We start from the raw sequence: 19,279 nt of genomic DNA on the forward strand, positions 1-19,279 counted from the left end.
TTGATACTATTGTGAAGGATCAATTTGCTGAGACTCAACATAAGAAATTCCAGATATTATTCCGGACAAACAAATGGGAACAGACCATACTATTGAAACAGTCCCTGGGTGGACTCCCTCTAGCGGTTGAGAGCTAGTTGGGATAGATGGTATGCCAGCGAACATCGTCGGAGTGGTGGCAGGAGGTTTTTCTACCGCTGTATCGAATGACACAGTCCTAGATGTCGATGGTTGTCCAGACATATTGAGTCTATCCAAAAGACTTCCTAGCGATTCTACAGGAACTTGCGATGAAGGGGTATTAACTTCTGAAGTAGAAGGATATAGGTGGATCCCAGTTCCGAAATGTGATGGAGTACTAGATGGAAGATCCTCCGTAATCTCTTCTATAACAATCAATCTAGGTGGAAGAGGTATACCATTGGTTCTGTAAAATATTTCTGGTGCCAAAGAAGGTATAGATTCTGCAGCGACAGATGCTGGAGGCGTAACACCTTCCGAATCAACTCTAGATGGAGCTGGTTTAGGAATAGAAGTGTTTACTGTTACACTAGGATTAGTTCTAATGTCCTCTTGTAACTGTGGAACTTCTTCTGTAGAGGCAGGGATACCAGAAATGGTTGGAGTAACTGGAGTCTCAGAGGATGTTGAAACACAAGTTTCAAACAAACCAGGAGACTTTGACCCAGTTAAACGAGTTTGCTTGGCCCGGAATGGTTTTGTTTCCGGAGTTAAAGACGACTGACTCGTCAATCTCCGCGAATGATGGGGTTTTGATTGACTTTCTTCCATGATTGCAGATTATTTGATCAACTCAAAATAAGAGGGGAAAATGTTATTCCGAATTAAATGAATTTTAGACGCTTTGACACAACTTGCTTTTTCAATTTTTAAGAGTCGAGAAAAAGCTAAAGATGACTCTAGTCGCCTTCGATTTTTAATGAGCCTGAAGTGACAAGTGCTCAGATGGACCTTTTCCTTTAAGGAGTATGAAAAGGAACGAAAGAGACTACTCCAGAAATCTAGACAGAGGGATTACCAAACCAATCGCAAAACTGCAGAATACTTTTTACAGTACGGCAGTCAATCTTCTTGAATGTTGTGTTCAGTGCATTGCGATCGATAGGGCGGCAGACACAGCTTCCTAAGGATAAAGGATATAGCCTATTGTGGTCTCCCGATATATACTCAATGGTACGAATTCCATACTGGCACTTGTCGTCTCAAAGAGGAGGAATCATCCAACCTACGATGAAAGCAACAGTTACCAGGCTTTACAATGCTAGAATACATCTTTAGCCTAGACTTCTAGATGTTGTGCGTTAGGTTCCAAAGCATTTTTATGTTCATTGAATTTATTTTATAGTTGATTTTTCTTAAGAAGTTTGCCTTTAAGGTTCACCGCGTGATGTAGATATACAACTCCTAAATATGCAATCTAATATGATAAATAGTTGTTTACTCTTATTTTTGCAATGAAAATCCTAGCTACTAAGGAAAGAGAAGTGAAATCCATTCAACATAGAGTAGAGAGCACACACTAGATGCACTGTCCTAAATCAAAATCAACAAGCAGTCTAAATGCAAATGCACATGGATGTATTTTTTTTTTCGCTTTCTTAATGTGTGAATGACAAAAAGGATGCTAAGTACAAATCTGAATTATATCTTCTTTCAAAGTGACAATACTAATGATTTTCTATTCAAAAAGCGAAAAGGAGACAAGACGACACTTTGCAATTTTGAATTGGAAACTGCTTTCGACACTTGAAATACTATTAATTTAGATCAAATACAAGAGTAACAATGTAATCGACTATCAAAAATAGAAGGATTCTTTTCCTTGACTGAAAACGGCACTTTCAAATCAAAAGATGACAGTTCGATTAAGCTACTATTTTGTAAATGAGAACTGTGAATGGCTAAAAATACATAAAAACATTCACAAATCTTTGTACAATGGAGGCTAGAGGATGCAAAGGAAGGGGGTTTCAATAGTGGTCTACTGATCATAGACAACAAAACTCCTAAATAAAGCTAAAGATAGTGAAGAAAAAACCAAAATCTGGAGGCAGAAACAGTCTTATCTGATCATCGCACCTGTAACACAGGGAAACAGGGATGCATCTCACCTACTGCTCATGGGAGGTGCAATGCATTCAGATTCCCAAGAAGAGAAGGTGCGATGGTATAGGGACGAGACTTTAACTTGGTTTTTGGTCACAGTTTGCAGCTTAGTTAAGGGATTTAGGCCGAGCTAATGATAGTTAGTAAATACAAAGTATGGGGGCTGATCTAATGAGGTTACTTGAGCTACCTCTAGGGCACTTAGGATGTTTGCAAGTCAATTTTTTAGTTCATAAACAAACCCGGAGATTGACTGAAGCAGTGTTGATCTACTTTGCACTTGCATAGAAAATGCAGTTCGAAGGCTAGCTGACTTAACTTCAGGCTCCGTCTGTGGTTTATGAATCAAACAAATAGAGACAAGCAATCAAACTAATCACTCCCCAGCGGAGTCGCCATTTTGTTACTAGGAAAACTAGTGTCTATTCAGAACTGCTAGTCCCACTAAGATGGGTAGCTATCTTAGAAACAAGCAAACTAAATTTACTTGTATTTTCCTTTACGAGAGATAGATGAGAAAGAAGCGGAGAGTACCAACCTCAGTCTTTCGCTTGGCTCCTTGCTTGTTTCCTTTTCCCTTTGACAGAATCTCGCCACTGCTTCCTTACTTGTCCTGCTTCAAAGAGCACCTGTAGAATCACAACAACATAATACCATCAAAGCATAGAGATCTATCACTATAAACAATATAGGATCAGATATATATTGACCATACAAATGCATATATCAACACAATATTTAGAGATACACAAGAATATGGAGGAAAAATCAAATAGCTTTATTGATAGAAGTAGTAGAAGAGAGGATTACAACCACTTGGTCTAACCTAGTGCCATCCTCCCAGCATGAAAGCCCTCTTCACCTCATACAAAGCAAGATCACCCAACAATGTCTTCAAAGAGAAACCAACAACATTTCCTTGCAAATTACAAAATTCCAGCCTCTGGATCTCTAGGATGAGGGATCCATATATAGATATTTGCAGGGGGGTGAGTCAGCTTCTGGGATTTTGATTAGTGTCATCTCTCTGATAGTTCTTGGTTCCACTTGGAGATTTCATGATCTCTTACTCATCTTTGGGCGAATTCAGGGAGGTAAGTGTCAAATGAGTAGCTTCTAGAAGATTCTCAGGGTCTCCACCTAGCAAATTAATTGTGCCATTTGTCTTCTCTCACTCATCGCACCCTATAGAAGGGCTTTCTAGTATTCATCGCATTTTTGCATGTGGCAGGTGAGATGCATCGCACCCTTAGCACTGGGCAGTCTGTATGGTCCTACTTTGACTAGTTCTGAGTAGTTTTTCATGGAGAACTTCTAGGAGATGATGTAATCAGCTGACCTTGCTCCTTTAGGGTATGAAACAACACTTTTAGGGACTTAGAAGCCCTTGGTTTATGGACATATGTGATTAGGGTTGCAGTGCCCAAATATGTCTATAACAAAAGACCCACAATTCTACACACTTTCATGAACATGTTCACTTGGTTACTGATGAAGATATGAAATATGTGAATCTCGGTAGATGTTGTTCTCCCAAAGAGTGGCAATCCCCTGTTATTATTTTCAAAAAGTACCTAGACATGTTTTTGTGGACCTATGATGATTTGAAAACCTATGACACACGAATTAGCCAACACGTGAAACCCATTAAGGAAGGGGTAAGGCCATTTCCATAAAATTTAAGAAAATTTCACCCTATTCTTGACCCCTCATTCAAAAACTAAGGAAACTATTGTATCCTTGGATCATATTGAATTTGTTTCATTCTACTTGTGTTGAAATGAATTTCACATGCAAGGAGCTATTTTTCAGCGATCCTCTATTTGAAAAGGATCACGAGACAAAAAAAGGAAAAATGACTAATGGATAGATAGATCAATACTAACCAAATGCTCACACATGCAACATACAAGAAATTTTATATGTTATAAAGAAAAAACATGCGCCTCGCCTCCTCATAGGTTAGTGAAGTGTTTTGAGTTCGTTACGAAATCCTAGTTCTCCACTCGAATGATATGCTTCATCTACACTCGATCTCAAGACCTGCACACAACCACAAACATTCAAGGATGACATGTGATCTTCGTTGGAAGATCGTCAGCTCAAAACACCATAGAATCAATAAATGTAACTACCGTGAACATGTAAATATAAGTATGTAACATGTATTTCTATTAATCAAAAATCGAGAAACAAATATAATTTTGCTCCAGGTCCCCTCTCATAAATTTGGTAGAGTCTAACCATTATAATAATAAAATATCCATGACAAACAAGGACTTTAACAGCATAAACCTCACAAATTTTGTCTCCCTCAACAGAAATTTGATGCTAAAGCATAAACTCTTGATCTCCAAGATTCTAACTATAGCTCTGACTAGATTGACCCTCTCAAGTGGTATAGTATAAATAGGATGAAGAGATTTCCTAAGTGGATGAATGTAGATTCTGAGGATGACAAGAAGTTATAGAAGCTTCTGAATGGTAAGCCCTATTCAGCTTGAATAGGCAATGAGTCGAACTAATCCCCTAGGAACTATTAGACTCTAGAAAGATTCTTGAAACACAGGCACAAAATAGGGATAAAAATACTACAGTTGCTCTAATAAGGCAAGCTTCCAATGACCAAAAGGTTCTAGTCACTCTAATAAGCCATCATCCATGCGACTCGATTTCATGACTAGAAAAAATAAGTTTTGATTCCCACAAGAAGGTTAATCAACATGATGTCTTAAAGGCACTAACCCTAGGGAGAAAAATAGGTTGATAACGACCTAGGTTTCAAATTTGTTTCCCATAAGAAAAAGGTCCTAAGAGATATGATTATGTGTCGATTCCAATACTTGAACTGGGATTTAGATAAAGATAATTATCCTATGCCATCTATGGAGTAGATAATCCAAACGGTATATGGGTCAATGATGTTCTCGCTACAAGATGGATTTTCTAGATACAACCAAGTTCTAATAGCAAAACTTGACAGGTTAAAAACTACATTCACGACTAAATGTGGTACATTCACATTTTGGAAAATTCCTTTTGGAATCATAATTTTGGTGCTACCTTTTAGTAGGTTGTGGACATCACATTCTATGGTTTGATTGGAGAAAGTGTGGTCATGCACTTAGATGATCTTACAACATTTTCAAACAAAATATCTGATCACTTTCATCATCTAAGGAAAATATTTGAGTGGTGTTGGAAATATGGTATATCTTCAAGTCCTAATAAGAGCATCTTTGGATTGTCTAACGAAAACCTCTTGGGACAAATTATAGTTAAGAGAATAATTAAATTTGACCCAAAGTGGGCCAAGACTATTGCTTAGATTTGCTTTCCCATTAATAAGAAAGCCATGCAATCCTTCTTAGGAAGCATCAGCTTCATTTGAAAGTTCATCTCATATTATGCATATATTGTTAAGCCATTACAAGAGATGATCAAGAAGCATGCAATTTACAAGTGGGATGAGAGGGATAAATATTCCTTCATTTGGATTAAACAAGTTGTTGGGTAATTTAATTGTTAGTTAAATTACTTGTCATTAAATTGCCAAACCCGTGGTTGGTGAACTTACAAAGTACATCTCCGTAATATATGTTAGGAATCAACTTTCAATTAAGAGTGAATTAACCTATTGAAATTATGGAAAAACTATTCATGAAAAATGTCTAAGATGAGTACACAAAAAATTTCTTTTTCAAAAGTCTCAAATTCAGAACTTGGAAATAAATCTTTTGATCTATGAAATTGAAATGACAATTTATATGAAAGTAAACTTACTCTATTGACATGAAAATAAATCTATTCGAATGACATGAAGGTAAATCTATATTACCATCACGAAAGTAAATATATTCTAATGACAAGAAAGTAAAGACTTGAAAGTAAATTTAATCTAGAAAGAAGAAAATCCTATACTAAGAAAGCATTGAATTCTTAATCTATGAAATTTAAAGGAAACCTATTCTGAAAGTAGTGAGAGATCAATTGAAATTACTAATGTGTGCATTTTCAAATTATAATAATTCATGACTATCTATGAATATAAAAGAAAAAAAAATGAAAAAAAAAGAGTCTATGACATGAAAACAATAATGCTTGACCTACAAAAGAACCCAAATGGAATGAGCATAAAATAATGTAAACAATGAATCTAATTAAAATACTTAAAATGAATCATAAAAGAAACTGATCTATATTTAAAAAAAATGAAACATTAAAACGAATCGCATACTCATTAGGTGGTCATCCTAATGTGCATGAGAGGTGGATAGTTGAGAAAATTATTGATTGAACACCAACCATATCAAAGTGAACTACAATGGTATTCATTACATCAATCATAAGCATAGTGTCAATCCTTAACATCTAAAACTCAACATTGAAGTATGAGCATAGCTCCCAAACTTTTCACACCTCTTGAGAGGAGAAGGAACTCATATTTATATAAAAACTAAGATAACTAATTCATAAATGCAGATCCACAAATGTCTCCTAGATCGACAAATATATCATGGCATTAGAACCATGTGTTGACATCTAGAAATTAGCATCTCTTCATATCCTCTCACAAATATCTCCTAGCTTTGATATGAGACACTTATGAAAACTTCCATGACCTTTCTCCATGAAATGTGCTTGACGAACGATCTCAAATCTTCCTCATATCTTCAAGAGTTTGAAGAGGAAATTAGATTTCAGTTTTGGAGGCCAAATATGATTGTTTTAGAATCTTGAAATATGCCTACACATGCCACAAAACTCATCCAACTTTTATATATAAGTGAGTACATGTTATTTTTCTAATATTTAATCATAAATTCACTCAAACTACCAAAATAAATGTATTGTAAAATCATATGCCTAAACCCATATTTGATCATGAATATGGCATTAATGCATGGTTATAGAGCTACAAAATATGGAAAATTCTGAAGCAAAGTGAAAGAAATGAGGGCAAATGAATGATATCTTAGAGACTCAACATTCCCCCCAACTGAAGATGTTGTATGTCCTGATGCAACTTTGCATTGATTATCATGGATTCTATATTTCTATGAGGTATAATATTAATTCATTTTGTGACTTTCAGATAATTTTCAAGACTTGCACCTTTTGAAAAGTATTCTTTATCTAAAATATATCTAAGTGGTAGCTCTTATGGTTGGTTCTTGTGTGGCAACCATAACTATTTCAAGTGTTGGTTCTTGTGTGACAACACTTTTCTTTTATTCTTCTTCTTTCTGCAACAAAGAATACATAAGAATGTATTCAAAATGAAGACCTATTCATATACATATTAATCAATCTTTTCTCATGATTTGAATCTTTTACAAAACATATCTATCTTTAGAGAACCAAAAATAGCAACAACATTGAGTTTGGAGAAGCATGTTTTTCAAGAATGTATGAGGTTATGGAATATGGAAATGAAAAATGGTAATGAATAACCCCCCCACCCACAACTAAAGGTATTTTGTCTTTTGAAATGGGAAAAGTAATGTCATGTGGGAATTCTCCAAATACATGTCTTTTAGAATTCAAAGAGTTAATGATTAAAAATTAGAAAACAACATAATTTCACTTACCTGAAAAGTTAATAAGCTTTACATGTGTGAGATCTTGGATAATATTGATAGATCATGGAATTTGAAGAAAAAGAATCAGATCTGCTCCTTCATCACTTGGTTGTATGAACAGTGGATGAAATATGAAATTAGAATCATTGTGACTTCTTATTGTTGGGACTGCTACTCAACTCTAAAAATGAATTTTGATTTATTGGATAACCATTGCACACTATTGGAATCATATATTCTGTGGCATAATTCTTTTCATTGTGAACAAATTTTTCTTATGTCAAATATAGAAATAAATTGTTGGATTACTGACCATTAATGACTGTCATTAACTAACTCGAGACTACTATTGGGTGTGGAGCCTGATTATCTTCTTTATTCATAGGTATCACCGAAATGGATCCCAGTTCGTAATGTGGCAGCAATGTCGCCTGTAATATTTTTGCTGCAAGGGGGGTCCAGGGGGGTGGCTGCAATCTTTTGGAGACTCCCCCTCGGGTGGGGGATTGGGGGAAGTGCCCCCGAAGCTAAAAACAGATGCGAAATTTCCTTGTAAAATGTTGTATTTCATAGTCAATCTGGGTCATTCATTAGGCGGAGATCTGACGGTAGAAGTTATGTTTTATTTATGGTTTTTGTTAGGTCCCTATAATACTAGTGATTACCCCATTACTATTGTAGTTGTATCCATTATTAATATTTTTGTGCCCCTATTGTCCCCATATTGTTATTACTGTACCCCATAGAATCCCTCTATTGTTATTTTTGTGGCTTTATATTATTATTGTTAGGTCGGCTGGGTTATATTGTGACTCCTTAGACTCCTATATATAGAAAGGAGGTTTTGTCATTTGAATCATCCAAGAATTGTCCATTTATGTAATGTAAAGGAGGTTGCCCCGTCGAAGAGGTTGAATTCTAAGGTGTTGATATATCTTTTCTATCTTTATGTGAAGCTGGTTTCGTAACATTTGGTATAAGAGCTTTGGATTCTAGGGTTTTGCTGCTCCAAATAGGTCATCGTGGAATTTTCGCTATAACTTTTTTTCTATGACGTTTCAGAAGCTAAGAAAAAAACCATTTGAGGTGACATTGCTTTGAACCTCTGGTCCAAATCTCAGAGCTTTTTGCACTATATTTGCGGAGATATTATCTGAGGAAGTTGGTCTTTTTGCAGACTCCTGAATTACATTCCAAACAGGTGACCTAGGGAAAATCGCCATAACTTTCTCTCTGAGCATCGGATTGAAATTTCATAAGAAGGTATAGAAAGAGGATGAACTGTAGTTCTTGTATGTATTTTTAGAGCCAAAGGTCAAAATAGTGACTCCTAGCACATCGTACAAGTTCACTCTACTGAACTAGTCTATAATTAGGTCACTGTGGGAGATTTGGCATAACTCTTCCCTGGAGAATCCAATTTGGATTAGACTGGTGGCATTGGAAAGAGGACATAGAGGGCTACTAGAGATTGCAATTTCAGAACTGGATGTTCCAAAATTATAGAGATACATCAGATTCAACATCAAGCTCCTACAAAGTGAAAAAAGGTGTGTCGTTTTTTTAAATTTTTGCATAAGCTTGGTTTGAAAAATTAGTTTGAAGGAATTCAAAGGGCATAGTGAAGAATTATTATCGGTAATTGATGCCCTGAGGAAAGAAAATGCAAACACCTAGTAAGCAACCTAAAAGCTCTAGCATGACTCATGAAGAAGAGGAAGAAATGCAACATGATATATCAAACTTTTGAGACCAAGTGCAACAAGTGTCACTTGCACAAAAAGTAACAGAATCTAAGATGGATCGTTTAAAGAAAGATGTAGAAGCTAAGATGGATGGTTTAAAGAAATGCGTAGAAGCTAAGATGGATTGTTTAAATAAAGGCGTAGAAGCTAAGATGGACGATTTGAAGACAGGCATGGAAGATTTGAAGACAGATTTGAAGACAAATTTGATAAAGTTTCTACAAGAAATGTTTACTAATGGTGAAAGGGTAGTAAAGGAAACTCATGATGAGAACAAAAGAAATGTTAATCATGATTTCATAGAATCTAATGTTTGACCGAAGACCCACCATATTCCAAAAATCGATATGAGGAATTTTTATGGCAAGGATCCGGCAACATGGATATTACAAATGGATCAATTTTTCGATCTCAATAATGTGCAAAACACACAAAAGGTACGTATTGCAATTTTATATTTGGAACCAAATCAGTTTGTATGGTATCAATGGCTTTTCTTTCATAAACAAATAATCACTTGGGAAATTTTTACGGAAGAATTGACAACACATTATGAGGATACAAAAAGCAACACTTTTTTTAGCCAATTGATAAGTCTCAAACAAAAGCGTTCAATAATGGAGCACATTGAGGAGTTCCAAAAATTGAACATAAGTGTAAAAAATATTCCAGAGGAGCATAGGATTGATGTGTTCATCGGGACTTTAAAGGATAATATCCAACATGATATTCACCTTTGGGAACCTGATTCATTAGAGAAGACATTCAGGTTAGCAAGAAAAATGGAAAGCAAAATTATGGCAACCAGGAAGCATACCACTCACAACTATAAAGATGGAAGTGTTGTTGCCCCTAGTCTTCCACAACCTATAAGGTTGACACCATAACAATTGGAAGAAAAAAGACCAAAAGGGATTTTTTACAGTTGTGATAGCAAATACACTAAAGGTCATAAGTGTGCTGAGAAGAAATTATTCTACATAGATTGTGAAGAGGAAGAAGAAAAGGAGTAAGAAGGTCAAAAGAAGAGGATATACTCCAGGAACAAAGCCTAGATAAAGAAGAAATGAATCCGACCATATCTTGTAATGCATTGGCTGGAATTACCACTCCTCAAACCATCAAGATAGAAGGACAAATCAAGAAGAAAAAGGTAGTAGTGTTGATTGATTTAGGAAGTACCCACAATTGTATTCATTGTAAGATAGCGAAAGAATTGAATTGCTTCCTATATCTAGCACCAGAGTGTCAAGTGATGGTTGCAAATGGAGGAATGATAAATTGCTCTAGAAAGTGCCATAATATCAAGCTATCCATGGGAGAATATGTATTGACTAGCCCAATGCTTTCCATTCCAATGGGAGGTGCTGATGTTGTACTAGGAGTCCAATGGCTACAATCCTTGGGCACAATAGATTTTAATTTTCAAGAACTTTTCATGAAATTTTCTGTAGAAGGAAAGGAAGTTGAATTAAGGGGTATTGCAGGGAAACCAGGAAGGATAATTAGCTCTAACAGTATCACAAAGCTTCTAAAAAAGGAACAAAGAGGTGTAATTGCACAATTTTGTTCGCTAGATGTTTCCACATTGGAATCATCTATTTCTCCAGATCTCCAAAAAGTCTTGGACAATCATTCCAAGGTATTTGAGACTCCCAAAGGTCTCCCACCTATTCGTGATCATGATCATGCTATTCATCTGATTCCAGGAAGTGTTCCTCCAAACATCAGGCCGTACAGATATCCCTATGCCCAAAAGAGTGAAATTGAATGTCTGGTTGCAGAAATGATAGAGGCTAGTATAATTCAACCTAGTCAAAGTTCTTTCTCTACTCCAGTAGTATTTGTGCACAAGAAGGATGGATCATGGCGCATGTGTCTGGATTTTAGGGAGCTGAACAAGCTCACTATTAAAGATTAGTGTCCCATTCCGGTCATTGATGAATTACTGGATGAATTGCATGGATCAATTTTCTTCACCAAGTTAGATCTTCGTTCAGGATATCATCAAATCAGAATGAAGACTGAAGACATTCTGAAAACAACATTTAGAACTCATGAGGGTCATTATGAATTTTTGGTCATGCCTTTTGGCCTTACCAATGCAGCTTCAACATTTCAAGGTTTGATGAATTCCATTTTCAAACCATTCCTTAGAAAATTTGTGTTAGTATTTTTTGATGATATGCTAATCTACAGCAAGTCTTGGAAGGATCATGTTGAACATGTTGACAGGGTGCTACAACTATTGGAGGAGAAACAATTATATGCAAAAAGATCCAAATGTTTCTTTGCAGTACAAGAGGTGGAATATCTGGGTCATATTGTATCTCATGAAGGAGTTAAGGTAGACCCCAGAAAAATTAAAACCATTAGGGAATGGAAAATCCCCACATCCATAAAGCATCTATGAGGATTTCTCGGGTTGACAGGGTATTATTGCAAGTTTGTTAAGAATTATGGGACAATAGCAGCACTTCTAACAACATTATTGAAGAAAGATGAATTTTCATGGACTCCAGAAGCAACGAAGGCCTTCGAACATCTTAAAGAGGCAATGTGCCAAGAACCCGTCTTAGCTACATTGAACTTCACAAAAACCTTTATTGTGGAATTTGATGCTTCAAGAAATGGAATTGGTGTTGTTTTAATGCAAGATGAAAGACCCATTGCTTTTGAAAGTCATCCAATCAAGGGAAAGTTTTTACACAAAGCTATTTATGAGAAGGAAATGTTGGCAATACTCCATGCACTTAAGAAATGGAAACCCTGCCTAATCGGAAGACACTTCAAGGTAAAAATGGATCGTGATAGCCTTAAATACTTTTTAGAACAAAGATTATCCTCTGAAGAGCAACAAAATTGGGTCACAAAGATGTTGGGTTATGACTTTGAGATCATCTACAGAAAAGGGAAGCACAATGTGGTGGTAGATGCACTCTTAAGAAAGGATGAGGATGTGGAAGCATGGTTGTGTGCCATTTCTATTATCCAACCAGATTGGATAAACGAAGCAAGGGAGGAATGGAAGAATGATGAAGAAGTGTGGGCACTTATTCGAAAGTTATAACAAGATTCCAATACATTTGATACATTTAGCTGACAAAATGATTCATTATGCTACAAAGATCGCTTATACCTCTGTAAGATTTCCCAACTCAAACAAAAGATTCTTATGGAATTGCACATTTCTCCCTTAGGAGGGCACTCAGGATTTTTAAAAACTTACCACAAGGTTAAGAAGGAATTTTTTTGGGATGGCCTTAAATTGGATATTTGAAAGTTTGTGGAAGAATGTTTGGTTTGCCAACAAAATAAAGTTGAAACAATTAAGACCCTGGGTCTATTACACCCTTTATCCATTCCAAGCCAACATTTGGAGGAGGTTTCAATGGATTTTATCACAGGTTTACCCAAGTCTGAGGGAAAGAGTGTCATCATGGTGGTAGTTGACAGACTTACCAAGTATGCACACTTTTTTGCATTATCACATCCATTTAAAGCTAGTACAGTTTCTACTGCATTTATGGAAATAATTCAAAAGCTACATGGAAACCCAAATATTATTGTAAGTGACAAAGATCCCATTTTCACTGGAAATTTTTGGACAGAATTATTTTCTTGTCTTGGTACTCAGTTAGCTCATAGCTCATCTTATCATCCTCAATCTGATGTGCAAACTGAGATAGTAAACAAATGTTTGTAAGGATATATTCGTTGCTTTGTATATGATAAATAGACACAATGGGTCAAATGGTTGCCTCTGGCTGAATGGTGGTATAACACTTCCTTCCATACAGCAACAAAAATGATGCCATTTATGGCACTTTATGGATATCAACTACCATCCATCACATCATATTTAAGAGAAAATTCTAAGGTTCAAGCAGTGGAACATCACATCGAACATCAACAATAAGTCCTCCAACTCTTAAAGGATAACCTTGTGTTGGCACAAAATAGAATGAAACAACAGGTAGATCAACATCAGAGCAAAAGAAGTTTTGATGTAGGTGATTGGGTATTCCTATGGCTACAACCATATAAACAAATTTCCCTCAAGCAAGCTAAAAAGGATAATAAATTATCACCAAAGTATTATGGTTCGTACAAGGTGTTGCAAAACATTGTTACTATGGCATAGAAATTGGAGCTTCCTGCAGCTTCTCAAGTGCACCCAGTTTTCCATGTTTCATGTTTAAAGAAGTTTATAGGCGACAAGCTCCCAGTTCAAACAATATTGCCAGAACTTGACAAGGAAGGAAAAATTATAATGGAACTGGAAGCAGTCACAGAAACAAGAACTCGACGGCTACAAAATTGATCAATTTTAGAGTATCTCATCAAGTGGAAGAACTTATCCGCTAAAGATTCCACATGGGAGGATGACAATTTTATACAGAAGCATCCAGAACTACTCAAGCGTCGAGGACAACACTTTTTCGAAGGAGAGGGGCATGTTAGGTCCCTATAATACTAGTGAGTACCCCATTACTATTGTAGTTGTATCCCTTATTAATATTGTTGTTCCCCTATTGTCCCCATATTGTTATTATTGTGCCCCATAGAATCCCTCTATTGTTATTTTTGTGGCTTTATATTATTATTGTTAGGTCGGCTGGGTTATATTGTGACTCCTTAGACTCCTATATATAGAAAGGAGGTTTTGTCATTTGAATCATCCAAGAAATGTTCATTTATGTAATGTAAAGGAGGTTTCCCCCTCGAAGAGGCTGAATTCTAAGGCGTTAATCTATCTTTTCTATCTTTTTGTGAAGCTGGTTTCATAACAGTTTTTTGCCCTAGAAGGAAACCCCTCAATATATATGAGGGAATTGTAGTGAGTCTATGTAGATCTGTATATCAGAAAGAGAGAGGAGATTGTGTGAGAGTGAAGAGGGAATTACAACAGATCTGTTATAGGTTGTATCTCTTCAGTTTGTTGGATAATATAAATGGAAGGATTGGATGTTTCTCCGTGGACATAGCGCAAATTGGGTGAACCACATATATCTGTGTCTCTCTTGTTTTATGTGTTTTTTTGTTTATATTTCTACAATATATTTTTGTTCCATTTCTCCGTGATATATAATTTTCTAACAACTACTCACCATTAATTTTAATGAGAGTTAAGAGGCCAAAGTACATCTTACTAGCTACACATAAATGCATTGAAGTTAAGTCACCTAGAATATCCAACAAATATGGTACATTGATGTATTACCACTATTCATTGGTGAGAGAACTTGCCATCAAGACATGCAAGCATCAAGGTACTAAAAATAACTCTAGTCTCAAACCTAGATGATGTGCTAAATTTGATGGGTCAAGACTTGCTAGAAGGAGGGCCTTAATGAATCATCATCTAACACAAGCATAAAGTAATGATTTAAAGGACCATAGATGAAATATTTGCATTTATCAAGAAATAATTAATTGGCAGAAAGGAAAAGGACAACAAATTAATTGAGCATGTAACTGAGTTGAATGACTTTATCCATGGGTTAGGGATGAAATGTAAGTGAGGCAGGAAAGTGTGAAATTTGCAAAGATAAAATGGTTTTGCAATCATGATCTAGTAGTAGGAAAATGAAAATTTGTGGACGGACTGTAAGCATAGAAAGAGAAAAATGAATGAGTAGCAATGCCATTATGGATGTGATTTGAAATGGACTTGACTTCTTCATGTTCTTCTTGAAAAAGAAATTGGTCTTTGAGAACCATTTGTACATAAATGATCTTTAATAATCTTGGAACCTGCAAAATCTTAGGACTAATGTGTAATAAAACCTAATATTATCGAAAGAGAGAGGTGATCAGTCTCTCTTCATATGATATATATGCAACAAACTCAAGGAAGAAAAATAAAACCGAGATGCACTTTTTACTTGTCAGAAAGCTTGTGCACTTAGACTAGCTATCATTATTTCATTTATAATTTCTTCATTTGATTCCAATTGCATGTTAAGTGATTCAAAAACTAGATTAAAGAAAATTCATATCAGAAACATGTTTTTAATGAATTTCTAATTTTTCGAAGTTCAATTGTTGCAAAATCCATAAAAAATGACAATTTGTTTATTGTCTCACATGCTAATGAAAATTATCTCATTGGCTAAAACTTGTCGAGATATTTCCAGTGACGCTTGAATTACCTCAAACATATGTCGTGTGAGAATGTTATGTCCATTTGAAGTTTTAGAAAAACAGTAAAAATTGGGTGCATGGATGCCACATGACAACATGTATGTTGATGTGGACGCTAACTTGGTAGGTTGACGTGGAAAAGTGATGTGGATTATTGTCTAGATAGGGTGACATGGAAGACAACTGAGCAGTGATTGTGTACTCTTGACCAATAATATGTTTCCATGTGGACCAATCCAATGTCACCACGTGGCAACGAAATTGTCGCCTAGTTAAGGATTGTTAGAATTATAGAATAGTTAATGAATATTTTCCGCCATTGGATTTGAACTCAAGACCTCCTTTTTAAAAATTTAACATCTTACCAATATACCATAAGTCATATTTGTGAAGGAAAATGAAAACAAACTCCATTTAAGTTTGAAAATATTAACTATTTGACAAAATCACTAACGAAGCAAGAATTTGACAAATTCCCAACAATGCGAAATTCAAGATTTTAGGGAAGAAATCCAAATGTCTAACTGCTCCAGGGCACTTTTCAAACAATTTCAAGCCACCAAAATGTTTGATTTTCAATTGTGCTGATGAAAAATTGAGCCAAAACTCAAAATTCAAAATAATTTTTATTGTTGTAGGTTGGAAGCATGGAGCAAATATGACCCCTCTTTGCAAATTTATTGGCTGGGTTTTTATTCATTTGTAGGGGTTTTTTTATTTTTCTTTTTATTGTTAAATTTTTTCTTTTGGCCCTTTGTCATTCTCTCTGGAACTACGCGGGGGTCTGGTTGTTCTCAATTTCATTTTCTTTAGCGGCTTGGGACCTCAACCTTGGTCGTGGATTGCCTTGGCATTCATGGCCTTGGTCATGGGCCTTGGCCTCATGCATATACGTGGAGGCCTTACTTTGGCTTGGCCTCATGCATATGCGTAGAGGCCTTACCTTTGGCTTGGCAAAAAAAAGCAAAAACGTTTATTTATTTATTTAAATTTATATATATATATATATATATATATATATATATATATATATATATATATATATATATAATTTTTCAATTAATTTTTGTTTATGTTTCTTTTTTAGTCTTTTTTATTATATATATATATATATATATATATATATATATATATATATATTAATGTGATTTTCTATTTTTTAATTTTAATGATTTTTTTATTATTAAAAAATGCTTATTATTAATTTGAAAAATAAAAACATTTTTTTTTTAATTTAAAAAATATATTTTATCTTAAAAAGTTTAAAGAAACTATTTATTTTGAAATTGCTATTAAGACTTTTCTCTTTAAGTTATAAGAAAGAATATTTCCTAGAAAAAAATAATTGGATTGTTTTTGTGTGTTTTTTTTTGAAGTAAAGAAATTATTTTAGCAAATTTTCAGACAAATCTAATTATGAATTGGAGATGAAAATTGGAACAAATTTTAGATTCAATATTAGATTTTGATTTCCAAGTCATTTTTTTAGATCTATGAATTTTATTGCAAAATTTCAAAGCTAATTGATCTAGTTTTCCTTTCTGATCTTGCAGGTCGCAACAAGGCACAATAATAGACCATACTCTGGAATTTGGTCAATTATTTATTTATTTTAAATTTAGAATTAAATTAAAACTAATTTATCTCAAACCTCAAATTTCTCTCTCTAAACTCCCTTTATTATCCTTCTTCACAAAAATCTTTTTTATTGTAGAGTTTCCTGCCAATGGTTAGTGAATGAGTGGCTCTTACTGCACCACCAAAAATTAAAAACTCAATAAATAAGTGAAATCAAAATTCAGAACAAAAACCCTAAAACATAACCAAGCTTGGTTTTATTTTCCTATTTTCTCCTACTCTATTTTGAAAAAGAAAAGTTATTTTTGTTAAGTGTAGGAGTATTTCCAATGAAGCCATTTACGAATCAATATCTCTAGTATGTTCACATCCAACTTTTAAAAATATACCTCAATGTCCATTAGGATATGAGAGAGCATTTGTACAATTAGATTTGGTACTAGGATTTGTTGAATAATGAATCAATTTTGTGGTGTAGATACTGTTTGAAACCAATCTTCAATGTAGTCCTTGTTCTCCATGAAATGCGTGGTCATCATTCTAGATATCTTGTCCATAAATGGATTAGTGTCAAAACTCTTACAGTACATAAATTGTTTGAAATTTATGTATCTAAAGGATTTCTAACATGAATTTGAACTTTGCATATAACTAAAAAAAATGAGATTGAAGCTGAAAAGGAATTCTGAATTGAAATTTAACCCCTATGTATACTTCCCCTACAATGACACCAAAAATTTTGGGTAATTTAATTGTCAGTTAAATTACCTATAATTAAATTTTTAAACCCGGGGTTCATGAACTTGTGAAGTAAACTTGCACAATATATGCTAGGAATCAACTTCAAATTAAGAGTGAATCAAACCTATTCATGAAAAAAGTGTACGTTGAGTATGCACAAAATCTATTTTTCAAAAGTCTCGAATTCAAAACTTTGGAAATAAATATTTTAATCTATGAAATTGAAATGACAATTGACATGAAAGTAAACTTACTCTATTGACAGGAAAATAAATCTATTCTAATGATATGAAAGTAAATTTATCTTACCAATAGGAAAGTAAATCTACTCTAATGACTGGAAAGTATAGACTTGAAAGTAAATTAATCTAGAAAGAAACGAATCCTATACGAAGAAAGCATTGAATTCTTAATCTGTGAAATTTAAAGGAAACCTATTCTAAAAGAATTGAGAGATCAATTGAAATTAGTAATGTGTGCATATTGAAATTAGAATCATTCATGACTATATGTGAACCTAAAAGAAAAGAAATGAAAAAAATTGATTCTATGACATGAAAACAATAATGCTTGACTTGCATAAGAACACAAATGGAATGAGAATAAAAGAATGTGAACACTGAATATAATTAAATGACTTAAAATGAATCATAAAATAAACTAATCTATCTTAAAATAAATGAAACATTAAAATGCATCTCATAGTCATTAGGTCTCTATTCTAGATTGCATGAGAGGTGGAGAGTTGAGAAAACTATGGATGAAACACCAACCATATCAATGTGAACTACAATGGTATTCATTAAATCAAGCATAATGATAGTGCCAATCATTAACATCCAAAACTCGAAATTGAAGCATGAGTATAACTCCAAAAAGTTTCACAATTTTTGAGAGCATAAGGCACTCGTATTTATACAAAAACTAAGATAACTAATTGATAAATGCAAATCCACAAATATCTCCTAGATCCACAAATATCTCATGTCGTTACAACCATGTGTTGACATATAGCAATTAACATCTCTTCACATACTCTCACAAATTTCTCCTAGCTTTGATAGGAGACACTTATGAAAACTTCCATGATTGTTCTTCATGAAATGTGTTTGACCAATGATCTCAAATCTTCCTCAAATCTTCAAGAGTTTGAAGATGAAATTGGAATTTGAGCCTTGGAGGCCAAATATGAATGTCATGGAATCTTCAAATATGCCTACAGATGTCACAAAACTCAGTAAGCTTTTATATATAAGTGAGTACATGTTATTTTTCTAATATTTAGCCATAAATTCACTCAAAATACTAAAATAAATGTGTTGGAAAATCATATACCTAAACCCATATTTGATCATGAAT

Source organism: Pinus tabuliformis, chromosome 5_2 (genome assembly GCF_031772625.1).
Source record: "Pinus tabuliformis cultivar Carrire ecotype Pingquan chromosome 5_2, CPIR1, whole genome shotgun sequence".
Lineage (NCBI taxonomy): Eukaryota > Viridiplantae > Streptophyta > Pinopsida > Pinales > Pinaceae > Pinus > Pinus tabuliformis.